An 18,407-nucleotide genomic window follows, 5' to 3' on the forward strand; every position below is an offset into this window, starting at 1 on the left:
GAGCCTGACATGGGACTTGATCCCAGGACCCCGGGATCAAAACCTGAGCCAAAGGCAGATACTCAACCACTGAGCCACCCAGGTGCCCCTCTAAATCTTTAGTAGTATATAATATTATTGATATTATAGTATATTGACTATACTTGAGAATGTTTTGCTTTCTCCTAGAGAAAATATAAGCCCCAATGTAAATCTTTAGACTATCCTACAGCACAATTTCAATAAAAAAGTTTTACTGATAACTGGACAATTTATACAATATGGAAGGGAAATAACAAGAGTGGTTGTGAAGTGGCCAGTCTTGTAAGTCAGAGCTATGATCCTTGATCCACTGCTCAAACCGCTTCAATATCTGATTGATAATATCCTCTAGATTTGGTTTATTGCTGGACAGCTGATGTACTAGTTTGTTTTTTTTTTTTAAGATTTTATTTGCTTATTGATGAGAGTCACAGAGAGAGAGGCAGAGACACAGGCAGAGGGAGAAGCAGGCTCCCTGCAGGGAACCCAATGTGTGGTACTCATTCCCAGGACCGTAGGATCATGACCTGAGCCAAAGGCAGATGCTCAACCACTGAGCCACCCAGGTACCCCAGATGTACTATTTCTTCCTTGTAGGATGCTAATGCTTCTTCATAAAGAATTAGAAAAATTTCACACCGAATATTGTCTTTTAGTTTCTTCTCATTATAACCCTTTATTTCAAGTCTTTTGTACAACACACCGTTATCTGCTTGCAGCACAAAAACTATATGAAAACCCGAGTTCAGGGAAGAAATCATCAAGTAATTCATCAACTACTTTATCTTCATCTAAAATGGGGCAGTCATGCTCTTCATCAGAGCCCTCATATAACTGCCTTTCTCACACTGCATCACCCACATTAATGTATTTCAGTCCTGATCCTTCATGCAAGTTCTTTGCCTAGTGTGGTTTTTCCGGCCCCGGATGTACTGGTGAGCAGGATGTTTGCAACATGGTCCTCACCGTGCTGCCTCTGAGAACCCCAAAAAGCTGTTGTTATTATTAATTACTATTATTATTATTAATTGAGCATAAAGAATGGTAGAGACTTTAAGGTAAATGTCTGTTCTTTTCTGTTATTTTGTCAAAATATTTCTATTCCTTTGCTCTCTTTTCTTTCCATGAGCAGCACCTCTTTAGCTAAAACCAGGACTGATTAATCAGAATGGATTCCATTTTTTAAAAGATTTTATTTATTTATTCATGATAGACATAGAGAGAAAGAGAGAAAGAGAGACAGAGACACAGGCACAGGGAGAAGCAGGCTCCATCCCTGGAGCCTGACGTGGGACTTGATCCCGGGACTCCAGGATCATGTCCTGGGCCAAAGGCAGGTGCTAAACCTCTGATCCACCCAGGGATCCCCTGGATTCCATTTTTTATCCAGAATTATTGATGACAATTCTTATTGAAAAATCTGCAGCTATTTAAAAACGGAAGCATTGGCTCAAACAAAAGGCTGGAAAGATGTTTTTGCTCCCTTTTAAAATCCTAGGACAGATTTCTTATTATTGAGTACATCTCATTGGGAATAATGATAATAATATGTATATATATCAAATAATAATAATTATTACTATTATATAGCGATTCTTGGAGTGGTGCTTACTAAGTACTATAGAAGATCCTTCTGAAGCTTCAGAATAATGTTCACACAAAATAGTTGCTAATGTTTCTCATTTTATAGATAAAGAATTGGATTCAGGAAGTGCCTTTGGGAATTCACACAAAATAGAAAGTGACAACAGTGACCTGGGATGAGGCCCTCAGAGCCAGGATGTATCCTGCCTCTCTGGCACAGAAAGGCCCTCTGTTCAAACCATCTTTGCTGGTTTGAGTCTTAATAAGTTTTTCTGATTTCTACTCAGGATTCCTAAAAAAATTTGAATAGTTGAATATAGGCAGATTAGCACATAAACCATCCTGAGGCGTTTATGTCTGAGTCCAAGGAGTTTTGTTTGTTTGACATTTATTCATTCATTCATTTAAATTTTACCTTATTTATTCCAGAAAAGATTTTTTTTTTTTTAATTATTTATGATAGTCACAGAGAGAGAGAGAGAGAGAGAGAGGCAGAGACACAGGCAGAGGGAGAGGCAGGCTCCATGCACCGGGAGCCCGATGTGGGATTCGATCCCGGGTCTCCAGGATCGCGTCCTGGGCCAAAGGCAGGCGCCAAACTGCTGCGCCACCCAGGGATCCCTTCCAGAAAAGATTTTGTATGGCAAGTGCAGTTGCTGTTTAATTTGCATTAATTTGCAGGACTCTTAGGGACGGAAATTGGTGAGAAGCTTGTGGCTCTTGTAGGTGGACGGAAGTAGCCTGGAAATGAAGCAAAGGCATACAGGCTGAACGGAAAAGAAGAGAAGAGACCACACCCAAACTTGACTCATTTCCCAGCTGTCCTGGGGCTGCCTGTGACTGGAAAGGGCACGTTGATAATCTGTGGGAATCACAAAAATAATCTGTCAGGAACTAACTATAAATCTCTTAAAGGTAGAGCCACACAGGCAAATGAAAGGATCTCCTTCGTTCTATGTAGATCTATTTCAGGCCTTGAATAATATTTGGCAGTACTGATGGCAGAGAAGCCCCTGAAGGTTAGGTGAAGGTCACCACAGAGCCCTCAGGGAACCATTCTTGGAGCAAGAAATTACAAAAAAAAAAAAAAAAAAAGTCCTGCCCCACCTTAGGGTGTACAAAGTTTACTTTGATAGCTCTTTGAAGGATCTCATGGTGCTCTAGATATATGTTTATTAGACATCCAAATATTTCAGTTTTATCATGAAATTTTCATCTGAATTGGATTTCTATTAGTGGAGATATTTAATTTTAAAATATTTCTCTTATTTGATAATATAAAGATTGTGGGGAACAATAGGAAAAAAAGGAGGGAGCTGTCAGTCAATCAATGTGATTTGCTTGCAGAATGTTGACCTAACTTTAACCTAAATTATATTCTTTTGGGTAAATTATTATTTTTTTCATACGTAAGAATTACTCAGCGTCGACACTAGGTGGTGCTGGCACCACATTTCTGTTCTTACAGGCTTGTTGAATTTAATTTCGTTTTCCTAAAGTTTCCAATCTGTTTTGTTTTGGTTTGTTTGGTTTTACCAATTCTGGTACATGTGTTGTTCAGGATTATTGCAAAAACAAATAAAACAACAACAGCAGCAACAAACAAAAAATAGAGTATTTCAAACACGATTTTTCTGAGTTTTTGAAAGGAAATCATGGGCTGAGAAAATGTGCTGCTAGTCTCTGGCTATTGAATTTTGGGATACCCTATGTGCGTAGGTACCAAAAGAGGGTGCTCTAATACATCTGAAAAATGCTCTTCTTAGAAATAAGACTACAACTTTTTCTTCCACGCAACGAAGAGTTCTTTTTCCTGTACAACAGGGTTGACTGGATATTTTCTTTCTTTCTTTCTTTCTTTCTTTCTTTCTTTCTTTCTTTCTTTCTTTCTTTCTTTCTTTCTTTTTCTTTCTTTCTTTCTTTTTCTTTCTTTCTTTCTTTCTTTTTCTTTCTTTCTTTCTTCTTTCTTTCTTTCTTTCTTTCTTTCTTTCTTTCTTCTTTCTTTCTTCTTTCTCTTTTTTAATTTAAGATGGTCGTGCACAAATGTCTTACTCATCAAAATCAGGTTAAAACAGTTCTGAATTCTCCACAATCTTAGACTCAGCATTGGCCTTTCATGTGTTTAAAGTTGAAAGTACTATTTTCAGTCGTGACTTTGAGACTTTGAAAAGCCCCTGGCAGCTCGAGCCCAAGTAAATGGCATATGAATATGTGGCTTTATTCTTGGTTTAATTAAGAATACCTTCTATCACCTCAGAGTTTCTCCTTCACTTGGGAGAAAGATGGGTCTCATGAAAAGAGAATGTGGGTTAACTAAGGGATTATTCCTGGTCTCCCAAGGGCAGGAAGGGAAACAGGGAAACCTTTTCCCATAACTTTCCTTGCACGTTGTGTGGGAAAGTTGGCTGCACAAAGGGGACGCTGGCCAAGTCCTCTTGGCGAGGCCCCTGCTGGGAGTAAGAGGCCCTGGGCACGGCTTCTTGATACCTCTGGAGTGTTGTCACTGGACACAAGTTCCAGATTCAGCGACAGGCCACATGTGGGTGAGTGGGGAGGGGAAAGGAGGTAATGCTTAATAGGCATTAACAGTTAACACTTAATGTACATTAAAGACTGTTGCCAGGGCTTTCTGTGTGTGTGTGTGTGTGTGTGTGTGTGTGTGTGTGTGTACTTAATTCTCTTAACAGCACAACATATGAAAAAACAGGCCAGAGAAGTCCTTGCCCAAGGTCACGCTCAAAAATGGCAAAGCCAATTCTCAAACCAAAGCAGGTCGAATACAGAATCTGTGCTCCTAACCACTTATATCATCTTCTCGAAGGAGAGCACACCCGGTGTTTACTACACACCAGGGACTTTGCTAAGTGCTTTACCCACACCCACTGTCTTAATTCTCATAACCCTAATGTGGGCATTATCGTCCCCATTTCACAACTGAAGAAATGGAGGCACCGGCCCATAAAATGTTTAGGATAATGAATGTGCTTATAAAGGCAAGATTTCAAAGCAAAGTCTGTTTAAAGAATACCCAGCAGAACTGAGCTCTGAGCTCCTTTCCCCTCAGATTCTCGTAGTTCCATCCAAGCCACCACCTCCAGGCTGACCCCCAGTCATGTTGCCTCTCTCTGGTGGCTTTGGTCGAGGCGTGGGGATAAGTTTCTTGTCACGGCTGGGGTGTTCCAGAGCTCTGATCCTCAAGAAGGAGAACAAGAAACACTCATTTCCTCTGCTGAGCATTATGTGCTGAGATAGAGCTGCTTTAGCACCAAGGCTCTGGGGCAACTTTAGAAGCATCTTTTCTTTCTTTCTTTCTTTCTTTCTTTCTTTCTTTCTTTCTTTCTTTCTTTCTTTCTTTCTCTCTTTCTTTCTTCTTTCTTTCTTTCTTTCTTTTTCTTTCTCTTTCTTTCTTTCTTTCTTTCTTTCTTTCTTTCTTTCTCTCTTTCTTTCTTTCTCTCTTTCTCTCTCTCTTTCTTCTTTCTTTCTTTCTTTCTCTCTTTCTCTCTTTCTTTCTTCTTTCTTTCTTTCTCTCTCTCTCTCTCTTTCTTTCTTCTTTCTTTTTCTTTCTCTTTCTTTCTCTCTCTCTTTCTTTCTTTCTTTCTTTCTTTCTTTCTCTTTCTTTCTTTCTCTTTCTTTTTTAAAGATTTATTTATTTATTTATTCATGAGAGAAAGAGAGGCAGAGACACAGGCAGAGAAGCAGACTCCATGCAGGGAGCCTGACGCGGGACTCGATCCCGGGTCTCCAGGATCACACCCTGGGCCGAAGGCGGCACTAAACCGCTGAGCCACCCGGGCTGCCCAGAAGCCTCCCTTCTTGCCACCTCCAGCCTGCCCTCCATGCACGCCATCTCCCTAGCAGTCTTCCTTCCCCCCCCACAGCCGAGATGGCTTGGGTCCCCTCCCCACCTTTGTCTCCCTACCAGTAATTGGCAAAGTGAATGGTTCACTCTGCCAGTGAGAACACCTGCTCCCCTGCAGCCGTGGATGTTTGGGTGGTTGGTCAGGAGACCCTGGGAGGGTCTGTTGGGCTCCGGGGGAGGTGGTTCCATTGGAGGCTGTAGACTCAAGGAGCTAGCTTCGTAGTTACCTACTAGGAGGAAGTGAGGACCACGAGGCTGGATGGTTCCATCACCAGGAAATCCAAAAGGGAAAGAAAGAGAGGTGCTTGTTCATTGACAGGTTCTCTGCAAATATAAACATTCTTCATTTCTTGGAACTTTGGCTTTCTTCGACGTAGAATGACATTATTTCGAAGTCCTCTAAATCTTACCTAACTCTGATAGTTTCTAACGTCCACGCTCCCTTTAGGAGATACTTCGAGAAATAAAACTGGCTGTCAGCAGTGGTCAGAATATTACCCTTAGCTTGCAAACAAGTCCATATTTTGGTTTTTATTGTTTTTAAACTTTTTTCTGGCTACTTAGTCCAGTTTTCCAGCTAAGACAAGGCAGGGCAGATGTATATTCAACAAATGAGTGATAATGGAAATGCTCAGTATTAATTGAAGAAATGATTAGAGTTTCCATAATAAGTAATGCTACCCAAAACTTTCACTTAATTAAATTGAGTGCCTTTCTAAAGCTACCCTCACATTCCCTTCACTGTTTCTTCACGATGTGGAAATTGGCAGCTGTCCACTGACACACGTCTGAGTTACCCATATCCTGAAACACCACGTTACACTCGGTAGGGAGCCACCTCATCTGTGTGGCCTGTAACCCTAAGGACATTCCGCTCCTGTCTTAAGACTCTCACCCATTGACAAGGGCACCCGGGTGGCTCAGTTGGTTGAGCATCTGACTTTGGCTCAGGTCATGATCTCCTGGGATCGAGCCCCCCTGGGGGGAGCGGGGATCCCTGCTCAGTGGGAGTCTGCTTCTCCCTCTGCTCCTCCCCCTACTCCTACTCTCTCTCTCTTTCTCAAATAAATAAAAAATCTTAAAAAAAAAATAACTTTCACCTCTTGAAATAATCTTTGACTCCTCACCTCATCTGGTCCTTGTTCTTAGGTCGCTCTGGAATTTGAGGTCTTTGGTAACGATGGTCAGAAAAGAGAGGAGGGAAAACCACAGTGGCTGCCTTTGGGATGCTCTTTTCCAAGTATTATGTCCTGCCTCCCTGAATATGGGGCCCAGCTGTAACTGCTGGTCAATATGATTGGTGGAATGAGAAGAGCATCTCCGAGATGACCAGAGGCTGAGAGGAGAGAGAAATGCACATGGTGTATTAGGAAAGAAACGGACTGGTGCTGTTGGCATCGGGGTGCAGAGAGTAGTGGGAGATATGGGAAATAGGATCAGCAATCAGATTCAGAGCAGATTCTAGAGACTCGGGAAAGGCAGGCCAAGGCATCTGGACCCTGCTCTGTAGGCAATAGCAACTCACTTAAGGAGGTGGTTTTTTGGTGGTTGTTTTTAGTTGTGAAGCAATAAGATGGAAACTATCAAACACCTTTATTTTAAGTCACGTACACAAAAACTATTTATGCTCTAAGTCAAATGAGAAATGGGTGGCAACTAACCAGAATCTGTCAACAACATCTCCAGTCAGAACCAGATCCGGAAGCTTTAAGAGACCTCAGTCCATACAAATGACTGCTCAGCAGTCACATTTCCCCCTCCCAGAACATTAACTTATTTCTTGCCAGTCTAGCTCACCCTAGCTAGCAATCTGCTAACCAAAGGGATTTCTCCTCAAATCAAAGTTCTTCACCCTTGTTTGTTTTTGGTGTTGCTTAAGAAGTTGCACTTCAAATGCCCTCAGCCTTCAGAGAAAGGAGGCAGATGTGGAAATTAGAGTCTGAACCACTGTTGTCTCTATTACTAAGACTTCCACATTTTAATAAGCTGGTAGCTTATTAGTGTAACCACGCTCCGGTAGCATAAGTGAGCAGAATTCCCATATTTATGAAATATCTACAATTGGTTTTTAGTGTAAGCAAGCAGAATTTCCAAATTTACGAAAGGCCTGCAGTTGATTTTCAGCGTGAGCAGAATTTCCACATTTACGAAAGGCCTACAGTTGATTTTCTAAAAAGGAACAAAATAGTAACCAGATGGTAGTTGACAAGCCAACTTTAAAGGCAAATATTTGTTTTGATCTCTTTCCTAAGGGAAAGAACATTGGGATACTTACAAGAAGAAGAGGGGGGGAAAAGAAAGCAAGAGGAGAAGACATGCTAAAGATAATGTGAAAAGAGAAATGTAGGGGAGGAACTAGATGTTGGAAAATTAGGGGAAAAAAATTAACCAAAGTTAGAAAAATAGAACACTAGAGAGGAAAAAAAAATTTAACTGCAGGTTTTGCACCAAGTGGTTGCCTAGGCAACTTAACTAGGAGTGGTTGTCTTTCTACTGAATAGTTGTGGAAAGACGCCCTGAATTTAGAGTCTGTTGGCTTCATGAGTAGCAACTGGAAAGCAAATATGTTTCAGGCATTTGAGTTATGGGGCACCATATATAACAAGAGAAGTGGTGGATTTCGGTGATTTTGGAGGGTGATAGAAGAGGAGCAGGAAAATTGAAATGCAGGCACAGTGAGAGTTTTGAAGTCAGATTAGCCTAGGCTGGCACATTAGCATGTGTACCATCAAGTAACAAACTGAGGAAAAAAGTAAATTAAGAAGCAGCTCAAAGCCCACTTGGCAATGCTAGATCATCTTTACTGATGGCCAAGGATGCTGTTGAAAAGCATTTTTGCATATAAAGAGTTTGGTAAACCTGAAGCCATGTAGTGGAGAAACTAATAAAAGATGTCACTCTTCACCAGTTTTTTTTTTTTTTTTTTTTATCTTCCATTCATAGGCAGCTCCTACGGATTCTGTTATCCCTGCTTTTCTATTTAATCAAGTAATGATAAAGAACAAAAATATTTTATAATGCTTTGCTCCCCCTATTTGAATTTGCCTTGCCTACAGCTCACTGCATTTTCCAGAAAACGTTAATATTACATTGTTAAAAATAAACCCGTCTCTACAAAGTGGTCCTTGTATTGAAGGGCTGAATTCGTGGTGTGTGTATGTGTGTGTGTGTGTGTGTGTTTGGAGTTGTGTGGAAAGGGGTGTGGGACAATGAGAGTAATAATAGCAGTTGTTTTCTGTAATGATTCACACCACCTCTTTCTCCTAAGCAAAAACAAGAATAAAGAGTGTTGAGAATTGTTGCTGTTGTTTGGAAACATACTTGGCTTATGTCATCCCGTTTTGCCTTCATATGAACACATGTTTCTATAAAGGAAATTTACAAAATGATATGCTATCCCGTGGGATAGAATGAATCCTAGATCATAAACATTTATGATCATAGACAACAAATCGGAAAGGCATAGCATGAAATAAAGTTATCTTTGGCTTTTGGCGACTGTTTGAATTTCCTCCTCAGGAGTCTCTTTGCCAGTCATTTACCCCTCACTTTCACCTACTAGAGAGAAAAGCAAAATCTAAGTTCACAGCAGGATTAGTAGCAAAGCAAATGTAATACTCAACCCTTGGCCACCTCTTTGGATTAAGGTGAAGATTTTCTCCAAACAAGGAATGAGATAGAGAAAGCCAAGAAAAGCCTGGTGGGTTTTTGCTAAGGTGTATTTATTTTCTTGGACTAGGTAACATTGAAAAAAAAAAAAAAGCCAAGTGGATATACTACATCTCTACATATTTTGTATCATTTAGGCATAGCTTGTGTATGTATGCATACTTTTTTTTAGGTCTTTTTATGTTTTAGTTGAGCAAGATGGCTACACATTTTAATTGTTTTTAAAAGAATGATTTGAGAAAGAGCTTGCGTGCGAGTGCACATGGCAGCAGGGGGAGGGGGAGAGAGAGAAGGAGAGAGAATCCACAAGCAGACTCCCTGATGAGCCTGGACCTCCATCCCACCTGACCTTCACCCAGGCCCTGGGATCATGACCTGAGCCCAAATCAAGACTAGGCTGCTTAACCCACTGAATCCATCTGGGCGCCCTGCCATACATTTTAATTCTAAGTAAACCTCACAAAAGAGTAAAAAAGTGATCTAATTAAAAAATGATGATTGTAATAAAATAAATAATCTTGGAAGTTCCAATCTATTCTGGTATTATATAATGTCAACATAGTATATTTCTTACCTACTGCCCTCCAGGCTATACTCTGGGAGTAGCAATTAGCTGAGCATGCGACCTTGATTCTCCTCAAATATTATGTGAAGGAATTGACCTAGATGCTCCTTTACAAATTCTCTTCTGAAAAAATTCTGTAGGTTTCACTACTTAGATAGAATTCATTATATAAAACGAAAGATAAAAATAGAGCAAAATATTTATAATTATTTAGACAATATAAAAGAACTCAACGTGGAAAGCATTAGTATTCAAATTAAAAAATAAATAAGGGATGATACTGAAGCGGGAGAGTGAAGTTCTTGTCTCGTGGAGTTGAAGAATGAATCTCAACAAAAGAAAGTGAAAAAAGTGATAGAGTTTTATTAAGCGAGGATACAGGAAAAGCTCTCAGGAGTGAGAGGGGTCCCGACAGTGTTGCCAACCTGGGCCTCCTCTGACAGTCTTATTTAGAACTGACCGGGGAGCTTGTGGCCTGACCATTCTTGTGACCTCTTAGTTTGAGTAAGGACTGGTGATAACATCTTAAATGGTGTCTTCTTTGGGGTCTGGTTATTCTTTGTTGGTCACAATGTAACTGCCATAAAAAGACCCCACCTCTGACGCCCAGGGCAGGGTCGTCTGATTTGTTCCCTTATCTCCGGTTTCATTAGACCTCAGCATTTCTGGGATTTCTGATCATGTGGCCCCCTAACTATCTCTTCCTACCTAGCCCTACCTGGCCTTTACTCAATGAGACTCTTTTGATGTATGCGGGTGGTCATATAGTTGGGGGATGACTGCCAACATGTATCTTGGGGAATAGAGACAAAAGTTCCCAAAGGAATTTTTATATATTAAAGTAGACTTACCGGCTTCTGGGGGTCAGGCTAAGATTGTCTTTTGCCCTTAGCAAAACACATCCAGGGAGTTGAGTCCCTAGAGGAATGTCACTCTACCTGTTTCAAGGATGCGTCAATGGGCTGTATGTAGTAAGGAAATTTCATAATTTTTCTCCTGCCTTCGCTTCCCACATCCACACCAGAAAATAGTTCACAAAGAAGGAAAAAAAAATGTTTGAAAAAATAGTAAAAGAACATGAATAAAATACATGTTTTTATTTTTTATTTTTTTGACTATTGAATTAACCAAAATAAGGCAATATGGCATGGCGGTGAAGACCGTGGGTCTGAGGCAGAAGGACCCGAGGCAGTTGCTGTTGCCCTCTGAGATTGCGGGCCCTGGGCAAGTCTCCACTTCCCTACAGCTCATAGAGAGAAACAATAGCATCTACTTCCTAGAGTGATTAATGATGATTTAAATGAGCTTAATGTGCTCAGCACAGTTCCTAGTTTATGTTAAGAGTTTAATCTTAATAAGTTATTGTGTCTCTCATGCTGGTGGAAATGTACAGTGGCACAGACATTTTAATAAGAAATTGGATGATGTATTGATGAAATATTAAGTAGTCCTTAACATGCTTTAGCTTTTAATAACACCATAAAGTGGATCTAGCAATCTTAGTTTGGGAACCATGATGAATTAAATGTTCTTACATGGTCCTTTTAGTAAAGACTGTTGACTTTTAAGCTGTTTTGGTTCAGTATCTCATTTTATGAGAAGAATATTAATGCACACACACACAGATGTATGTATGTATATATGTATGCATATGTTTAAATCTGTATATAAAATTTATATTTGTATATAAGACAAAAAAGCAACAAAAATCTAAAAAACTCATCAATGTTGTTTAAAGGGTATATTTTATCATCATTGTGTAATAAATTCTATATCTTATTTTGAGAATTTGAATATAGGGGCACCTGGGTGGCTCAATTGGTTAAGCATCTGCCTTTAGGTCAGGTCATAGTCCCAGGGTCCTGGTATTGAGCCCCACATCTGGCTCCCTGCTCAGAGTGTCTGCTTCTCCATCTCCCCCTCCCTCTCCCTCTGCCTACTGCTCCCCCTACTTGTGCTTTCTCTCTGTCAAATAAATAAAATCTTAAAAAAAAAAAAAGAAAAAAGAAAATTTGAACATAAAATTCTATCAAAGTTGAGAATTTATTTCAGGTGTGTTTTCCACAGGTAAATTAATTTTTTAAAAAATTTGGGGAACGGGATCCCTGGGTGGCGCAGTGGTTTGGCGCCTGCCTTTGGCCCAGGGCACGATCCTGGAGACCCGGGATCGAATCCCACGTCGGGCTCCCAGTGCATGGAGCCTGCTTCTCCCTCTGCCTGTGTCTCTGCCTCTCTCTCTCTCTGTGACTATCATAAATAAAAAATAAAAAAAAAATTGGGGGAACACCCACAGGCCTCTAAAATTCTTAGCTGTACAGTTTTCAAAACCTAACCAATTGCAAGCTTATGCTTAAGTCAAACAAACTTAGTTATTTGCAAAAGTACTGACATGTATCACTACCCAACTGAATTATTTAACCACATTGTGTATTTTTCATAAAAGATTCTTAAGAGATTTTTCTATTTTCATATTTTGCAATAAATCTGTAATAACTTATAGTTAAACCACTTAATCTCTAAGACGTATGAATGGTAGTAAGCAAAGAACATTTTTTTTTTTAGGAACATGTTTTTTAACTAAGAAAATACCTTTTCTATTTTTTGAGCTACACATAATAAAACAAAACTACTACTGATAAGAAAAAAATGTACCTATATTATCTATAATAGCTATACATTTCATAATATCTTACAGTTTTTGAGAATATATTCAGAATAAAACGTGTCCAGTAATTAAGATACTCCAAGCTTAAGCTTGATCATAGTTTTTAATATTTCATGAGAATGACCATCTCTTTTAAAAGATGCCTTTTATAATGCTCTTATAACACCATTTGCTTATGGTGGTTCTTAAAACCTTTAAAGTAGTGAAAAGATTTAAATCTTTTTTAAAAAAAAAAGATTTTTATTTATTTATTCATGAGAGACAGAGAGAGAGAGAGAGAGAGAGGCAGAGACACAGGCAGAGGGAAAAGCAGGCTCCATGCAGGGAGCCCGACATGGGACTCGATCCCAGGACTCCAGGATCACGCATTGGGCCAAAGGCGGCGCTAAACCGCTGAGCCACCTGGGCTGCCCAAAAGATTTAAATCTTGATTTTCAATATACTGTCATGAAACACTTTAGTCGAAATACTATTTTTTTCTATGGCTTTTTAGTGATGAAATAATCCAACTTGATCATTGGGATAACATGGTTTCTTAAGCAACTTGATTATCAGGATTTTAAGACTTAATGATTCGTTATTCTAAATTTGCTATTTCTAGTCAAGTATGTTTTTTAAAAAGAGAAAAATCTCCACTTTAACTCTATTTTACTATTTCTTACATATATGCTAATGCTCACAGAGATTGGTAAGCGAACATAGATTTTCACAAGTATTCCATTTTTATTTTTCATAAAGATAAAGCCACTCCGGCATCCCCAGATATTCAATACTAAACTAGCTGGGGGAGGATCTTCAACGCACAGTTTTTATGATGGGGCAATTTGTATCACTCATATCCCCACTGAGCACAGAGACACTCTCCTATCCACCTTCCTTCAGCCCTTGCTTGTCATGTCTGGACTGTATCTGTCATATGCATCTGTATTTAATCATCTTAATCAAGTTATTGTAGATTAACTTAAATTACTCATAATGCTCTTTGACTGCAAGAGGCAGGCACTCAGTCTGAATTTAAGCAAAAAGAATTTATTGGGCACCTGGGTGGCTCAGTGGTTGAGCATCTGCCTTTGGCTCAGGTCTTGATACCGGGGTCCTGGGATCAAGTCCCACATCAGGCTCCCTGCAGGGAGCCCTGCTTCTCCCTCTGCCTGTGTCTGCCTCTCTCTTTGTGTCTTTCATGAATAAATAAATAAAATGTTAGGAAAAAAAAAGAATTTATTGACTCATGTCCCAAAGTGTAACTTCTGAAACAAGAGATCCAGGGCCTTCAATGATGCTGTTGTTCTCTGTCTATATTTCTTAGCCCTTAGTGTCTGATGTATCAATGGTACATTGCCTCCTTGCCTCTGTCTCGCTTGATTTTTCACACTAGGACTAAATATGTGACTGACAAGAAAGCCACCAACAACCCCAGACTCCTAACTTGCACCTTAAACATCCCACCAGGGAAAGAGACTGGTGTTCCCCATTAGTTCCAGCAAATAATTTCTGGGATACTTTGGTCAGTCTGAGTGGAGATAAGCTCCTATCCTGAGCCTTTCAGCTTCTAGAAATGGGACACCTGGATGGGCGATGACTGATACGGGTTCTCCCCACTGTGGCAAGAACAAAGAGGCAAACACCTTATTTTCCTGAGTGTTAGAAATATTTTGTGATACTGCACACATTTTTTAAAGAACACATGACCATGGTGGTAACAGTGGAAGCTAAGTGATGATTAGTATTCTCTTTGTACTGGTGTGCGAGGGAACATTTCCCTATTAGTTAGGAAAAAGAAATACATGTCTGTCTTTAGGGACCTGGTGCTCCTAAATGCAGTAGCATGACTTATAACCCCACATATCCTCTCTCATGACTAACACCACAGAAGACCCAGGAAATCATTCTTTATGTGTACCATCCCCTAAAGCGTACAGGAAATGAAGGACTTGATGTGTACCATCCCCTAGAGCATATAGGAAATGAAGGACTTGAAATGAAGAGCAGCTCTGCCCAGCAGCCATGAATGTTTGTGGGCTCTTTCCTTGCTACCGTCAGAGACCAACGAAGCTTCCAGGGCAAGGGAAGATTTGAGCAGGAGAAACATTTAAGCCAAGAGAAAAAAACCCAAGTGACTGGTCAAATTTTTTTTTTCTCACAGGTTAGCAAGCATGCAGTAGATGGTTGCATGACAAAAAATATCATTTCCCATGATCCCAGACAGTACTATTGCTTCGTTTCATGCTGCGATTTGTGGTTCTAGGCTTAACCATGAATTGTAACAGCATTCACCACACTTGCACGTGGTGGAGGAATATTTCATAGCCTTGTGGAAATGTGTGGAGGAGCCTCATTTGATACGGGATCGGGAAGCTCTGAATGGAGAGCGTTCACCCAACAGAAAGCAGCTTAGTTTACTACCCCAGGAGGAGGAAGGGAAATTCCGCGCCTTGCCCAGCAACAGCCCCGCCAATGAGGAACTGCTGCGTTTCAGCCAACAAGTTGCCACAATCTTGAACATTTGTCTGTCTCGTGCCAAACAGCCCCTCCTAACCCCCCTTCTTTTCCTCTGTAAAAGGAAGCTCCTCTCCCTTGTTCTCTGGGCTTGCACAGTTCACCATAATTTGCAGGTCCCAAATTGCGATTCCTCTAGTCCCTAATGAACTCACTTTGCTGGTAAAGTAACTGGCTGTTTTATTTTTAAGGTTGATAGTAGTAGGTGATTTATAGGACTTTTAGATACAACACACATCGTGGTGCCAACTCAATTAGATGGAAACCGAATGCTAGATTTCTGAGTGGTTTAAACGTTATTGACAGACGTAGCAAGATTTATGTATACCATATGTTGGCAAACCAAACTTCAATTAAAAAAAAATATATATATATATAAAGAATATTGAGGGATCCCTGGGTGGCGCAGCAGTTTGGCGCCTGCCTTTGGCCCAGGGCGCGATCCTGGAGACCCGGGATCGAGTCCCACGTCGGGCTCCCGGTGCATGGAGCCTGCTTCTCCCTCTGCCTGTGTCTCTGCCTCTCTCTCTCTCTCTCTCTCTCTCTCTGTGACTATCATAAATAAATAAATTGAAAAAAAAATTAAAAAAAAAAAGAATATTGAGACTTATAAAAAAAGATTTATATGAATTCTAAAACTTAAGATGTTTAACATTAGTTAATTATGTTTAATGTGCATTAGTTTTTTGGCATTGGTTTTATACTTTTAACAGATAATGTTGGACATTTCAGAAGACAAGTGCTTGAAAACGGAAATAATTTTAATTTTTGCTTTTTGATGTACTTTTTAGTGAAACTGTTCAAGCTTTGTACATACTGAATATAATTACATATTTTCTTTTAATCCTTTAGAATAATTGCTTCCGATGGAACACAAAATAGGTGAAAAGTCTTGGTTATTACAACCTGTATTTTGCTTAAATGAAGGCAAGAAAATAGGTTTATGGAATAATTATATAATAATTCATAAATTAAATTCTTGTGTTTGTTACTCATTCATATGTTGGTAGCTCATTAACAGTGCAAACATGTGTAATAATAACTAAATTCTTTTCTTTTTGATATTTTGCCAACTGTCACCCTCATGAAATCGTAGAACCTAAATTTGACAATATGTGGGCCTCCGTTTTTACTCTTACTTTGGGAGGATGAACAGAGAAAAGAAGCTTGGTTTAAATCTGGGTGTTTGACAGAAATTTAAGGTGTTGATAAAAACAGCATTGAAATGATTTAGTCTAGGACAAGGCCCATAAGGAGAGAAAAATGAAGTCACGAAGTGGCTGATAAATAAGAGAATAAGGAAATAATGAAAGATGAGGTTTATGCTGAAGAGGAAACATGGTGGCATTTATTCTTTTTCTGGTTTGGGGTTTTGTTTGTTTTGTGTTTTTTTTTTTTTTTTTTTTTTTGGTGCCAACTATACTATTACTTTGATTTGCCATTATCTGTTATATATAATACCTCATAATTAAAAATTCACACCACACATCTTCTCAGTGGGCTTAAATCTTTGTGTGAAAATGCAATTATATCATACATGTGTCCACACACATATATATGATTTTTCTGAGCAGTCTAGTCTACAAGGTATCCTAAAACTGATGTCATCAATTCTACTTAATTTAAATTAATCGAGGATTTTTATTTTTGACCTCTGTGTGCCTTCTTCATCTGCAAAGTGGGTTTCACAATGGTTCCTACATCATAGGATTGTTTGTGAGAATTAAATATGTCATATATAAAAACTACATCGAATAGTGGCTGGTCTGTAAAAAGCTCCATATCTTGGCTACTACTATTATGACCTCCACCTTCATCCTTGCTGGTAGCCATGCTTTCCAGGTGATGAAGGGGGTGGGGGTGGGGGTTCCCATGGGGGCGTAGCATGGTGAGATACTTCTCGTCCCCAGTTTTCATCACAACAGATGGCAGTACCCTTGCTGAGAAGTCCTGTTCCTCTAAGGTTTCCTCTTTTTTTTTTTTTATTAAGGTTTTTTTTTTTTTAATTTTTATCTATCTATGATAGTCACAGAGAGAGAGAGAGGCAGAGACACAGGCAGAGGGAGAAGCAGGCTCCATGCACCGGGAGCCCGACGTGGGATTCGATCCCGGGTCTCCAGGATCGCGCCCTGGGCCAAAGGCAGGCGCCAAACCACTGCGCCACCCAGGGATCCCTCCTCTAAGGTTTCCACTCAGGTAACTACCACATCTTGGCTACAGGCCTTTCTGGTTTCCTTTCACACTTCGCTATTTCACACTTAGCTATCACACCTCATCTCAGCATATTTAGCTCAGGAAAGTTCTGTGTCAGACACACCTAATTAGATAATGCAAATGGCTACTCTATTTTAACACTCCGCTCTGCTTGTGCGTCAGAAGGACCCTAACGAAGCTTGCCCTCTCCTCTCCTCCACCTGAGAACTGAGACAAAAACTCTGTCTTCAGATCCTTCCAAATATGGACGAGATTTCGTTCTGTGCTACACCTCAAGTCTCAGCCGCGGGGAAAGGGAGCTGGGCCTCCCCAGTGACTCCCTGGCTCCCAAGCTCTCTGGCTTCCATGCTCAGCTCCCATTCTCTCTCTCTCTCTCTCTCTCTCTCTCTCTCTCTCTCTCTCTCACCCCTCTGCCTCTGCTCAGGTCATCTTTATCTCCTAAGGGCCTTATAGAATCTGAAATCCAGGGAGGACTGGCTGTTGTTTAAACCTCTGTCTCCAAACTCAAATTCTTTGACTTCTATAACTAACTATCTACTGCCCACCCCAGGTCTTTCCACTACACCCCCATTCCCTGCTTCTCTCTGTGGAAAAATCTCCTCCCCTGTGACCTGGCTGAACTAGCGAGGTGATTTACTCGTTCGATTGGGAGAAAGGCTAAAGAGTTGATGATCTACTTTTCAAAATACTCTATTTTGTTCTAGGAACTCTGTGTTCTGAGAAAGAAAATTGACTTCTCATTGAGGTGGGTTTGTCCCTGTCTGCAGTCTCAAAAAAAAAAAAAAAAAAATTGGGGACATGGATTTTCCATACAAGGTCTATTTCACAAGAGGAGTGACTTCCTCATCAGGCAATGAATCCCATGGGCATTCTGGCTGACATTTCCTCCCTGGCCTCCACGGTTAAGCCCAAATAGTGGCTTCCCTCAGTGAGCAACCCCCTTGCCAGTCACTTTAAAGGGGAATTTCCTCCTTCCAGTGCCAGCCTCGGCCACTCCCGTCCCCCTTTGGCATCCTCGGAGGACAGTGATCATGACACAGGCTGAAGTTGTCCTTCATGAATCAGCTCAGGAGTGAAGAGCTGGCTCTGCTGATAGTGAGGGTGCTTTGTACACTTTGCTTAAGCCTCAGACACTTTTGAAAGTGAAAGGGGACACCGGCTCTAATTACAGTAGGTCTGAGCTGGATTAGTGTCTCTCCCTTCCAGTAAACCAAGCCTCTAGGGCACTCAGAGTTCACGAGGCCGCCAGTCTCCCCAGCAGGGTTCTCGCCCCCTCCACTCCCTCCACGCGGGGACAGGTTAGTCTTTGCCTCCAGTGTTCAGGTCAAGGAAAC

General features: G+C 40.5%; 1 pseudogene; it reads right to left on the reverse strand.

Annotated features, from left to right (window-relative positions):
• Positions 1-232: 232 nt before the first annotated feature.
• Positions 233-6,334, reverse strand: LOC121478058 (annotated as a pseudogene).
• Between the last annotated feature and the right edge of the window lie 12,073 nt (positions 6,335-18,407).

This window comes from Vulpes lagopus, chromosome 2 (assembly GCF_018345385.1).
Source record: "Vulpes lagopus strain Blue_001 chromosome 2, ASM1834538v1, whole genome shotgun sequence".
Taxonomy (NCBI): Eukaryota; Metazoa; Chordata; class Mammalia; order Carnivora; family Canidae; genus Vulpes; species Vulpes lagopus.